We start from the raw sequence: 3,449 nt of genomic DNA, 5'->3' as shown, positions 1-3,449 counted from the left end.
TTAGAGTTACTTAAAATGGTGATTTAGACCTGAAAGTGAGATCCAAATTTTTATAAAGATTGTGTCCGACTTTCACTATTAGGATGCTATCATCGGACGTTTTAGTGATGATAGGGATGATACCTATAAGAAATTTCAATATTTAAGTTAGCATAGATTTTACAAACATGTTTTTAATAAATTGAATTCGAAGAATACTTAAAAGTGTCAGAATATTTATAAATATAAATATAAAATCAATAATCATCTTTAATAGTAGATTTATTACTTTTTTTTGATAGAAAAATTATTAAGATCTCCTTTGTAAATAAGTAAAAGAAATTGTAGAAATTATTATGATCTCGTATTTTATTAATAGAAGCCGTTCTAGTCCTGTTAGAGAGTCGGTCCAAAAAATTCAGACGTGTATTTTATGGCTTTGAGTTTTGTCAGTTTGTTGGGTTTGTAATATAATAAATGTTATTAGTCATAGAAATTTGTTAGTTGTTAAATTAACATTTTTAACATTTTAGTTAGGTAACACGGTACAGATGTCACTTCACAATTAATTAGTCTAGATCTTAAATCTCAATTTGTTAAAGCTAGTTGTGTATATATATAATAAACCTTTTAAAAACTTGTATTCTTTGAGATTCACCATTATTCAAATGATGAGTTAATCTCTTTCTCTCTTTTCCCTGCTTCTTCTCCAAGTTCATTCTCAATATGCTTGCTGCAACTTCCTGGTGCTCAGATAATTCTCAATGGGTGTTTGTATTAGAAGGATTTTCATGCTATGGCTTATTATGGTGATGCTGCAATGTTTAGGCAAAGCTATTATATTTAGTGAGAAAAGATACATAAACATTCAAAATGTTCTAGAAGACAATGAAGATCTAACACTGCATTGCAAATCAAAAGACGATGATCTTGGGGTGCAACATCTCAAACCACTTGAACATTGGGAGTTCCAGTTCTACCCTAATTTTTTGGGGCGAACGCTTTTCTTTTGTAGCTTTGGATGGAAAGGTTGCTTGCCATTGGTTTGTTATATATCCTAAATATAGGATATGGGGAATATACCTTGTGATAATCATTGTGATTGGCAAATATTCAAAAGTGGACCCTGTAGGTATATAGAACATAGTCACCGTCATGATCTTTACTTTGAATGGAATAAACCTACATGTTAGAAATTAATTGATTGTTATTATATTATGAATATATAACCATACAATAATACTATATTCTTTGTTTTGAATTTATGTATGTATTATGATGTTCTTCGATTTTGTAATAATAATATCTTATTGTTGGAATAAATTTGGTTTAGAGATTATGTTCGATTTTGTAATAAATTTGTTTTTAAGTTGGATTATGTATTTTTTTTTCTCTAACAATTAAAATCGTCTCCAATCTTTTTTTTATTAATATCATCTACAATACTACAAAATATTATAAAATTATCATTTTTTTTAATTTTTGGACTAAAATATCTTTCTTCACGTACCAAAAGTAAGGCGTTACTAACTCGTTTTTCTTATTAACTATTTAATATTGAACCTTTAGTTCGATGTCGCGTTTCAGTTTTATAGAAAATGCCAAAAAATTTTGTTTTTAGTAATTAAAATCATATATCAAAGATCACCAAGTAATAGTAGTCACATAGTTATTACTAATAATAAATGCCATACAAAAAAATTCAATATAAAACTCGAATACAATTTCTATCCCCCTGGATAAAGTAAAATCCTAATCAATAAAAGCGAGGGAACTCTATGAAAATAACTTAACTTTGAAACAATTTCCAACTATTCGTCCGCGGCCTCGTACTGAGTCTTCGAACCTGTATCACTGAAAGGGTGGAAGATTTTGGGGTGAGAACAAACCACACGTTCTCACTAGGGAATGAGAATGCCGTAAAAGTAATGAAATAAAATGCAAATAATTAACTTTACTCAATAAAACTATATTTATATCAAACCCTTTGAAAATACTCTTGGTTCTACTTTAGCTAACTAATTCCCTCTTTTTTTTAAAAAAATCTCTAAACTCAAAATAAATTTTAAATATAAAACTGTCACATTACCCATCTCTCAGCCACATAATTAATTCTCAATCAAAACGTCAGTTCGTAATCACTTTAATACATTCACAAACAAATAGTACAAACAAGAGATTTAATTCAATGTACAAACAAGTCACAACAAGACAAACAGCACAATCACAAAGAAATAAGACAAGCAAACACAATCAAATGCAAATGTGCAAACAACATGATGCATGTTTATCCCTAACGCATGCCATGAGCTCATGTGTCGGTTGCCTACCAGTTCCTGACATTACCCGGGCACGAGTCCCAGATATAGCTTTCCAGATGCATACAATGTGCTTATAAGTCTTACGGCTAGACCGCATACAGTGTGACTTTCAAATCAATGAGCTTACATCTGGAAAATAGTTCTCAGTGTGTGGCGCGTTCCCACTATACATTTGGCACTAAGGCCCAAACAAAGTCGCATCTACTCTCCTGTGGCAGAAATTCCTTTAACTAATATATTCCTTTAATCTTTGTTCTCTGCTCTCCTGTGGCAGACTCTCTTTTCTTTACTTTTCGTTCTTCTTCTTTTCTTTCTTATCAAACTGAACTCAAAACATAACTTAAAGTAAAATTCCTTCCCAAAAAGATTGAGTTTAAAACACTATACTTTTTTTAATAAATCAAATTGAAAATAAAACTCTTTTTCCAACTAAATAAGTCTCAAATAATTTAACTTTCCAAAACCAAATCTTTTAAAATAGCATTTCAAATAAAGTCCCAAATTTTATAAAAATTTTGGCAACATTTCGCCTAAAATCCAGGCTTTACCACCCTTCAAGGGTCCCAATAAGTCATTTTCGATTCTCAAAGATCATTCCTAATAAACCAGACAATCCAAATCCAATGCCAAATCATTTTGTAAATCTGAAGGCTAACCAGGTTCAATTTTAAAATCTTTTCTCAAAATAAGCCTGTAAATCATATTTTTTATACAAAGTTCCTTTCTTAATGTAAATACATATTTAAATCAAGTTTTCAAAACAAAACCACTTTTTCGTATGCTTTTTACAAAAAATTCGAACCAAACATCCTCTTGGAAGTTAGACTTCACCGCCCCTTCGGGCTTCCTCATTTCCTCAACAATTCACTAGTCTGATTCCACAAACATCAATACAGCATAATTCTCAACAATCAATTTACTTTATTTTAATTTAGTAACCAACATTTCACTTTAACATTCAATACAATAATATCCAATCAAGCTAGCATCTCAGTTAACAATAATTTCCAAACCAGCTTGCAACAAAACCCACTATCATCAAATAAATCTCAAATCAACAACCAACCGAGAAATTGACATGACTAGAAATTTCGGTAACAATCACAACGTCAATCAAAACCAATTCATAAAACTTAATTCATATTTCAG

The sequence above is a fragment of the Arachis ipaensis genome, chromosome B04 (genome assembly GCF_000816755.2).
Source record: "Arachis ipaensis cultivar K30076 chromosome B04, Araip1.1, whole genome shotgun sequence".
In the NCBI taxonomy this organism is placed as follows: domain Eukaryota; kingdom Viridiplantae; phylum Streptophyta; class Magnoliopsida; order Fabales; family Fabaceae; genus Arachis; species Arachis ipaensis.
Note: the sequence above shows the minus strand (reverse complement) of the source record.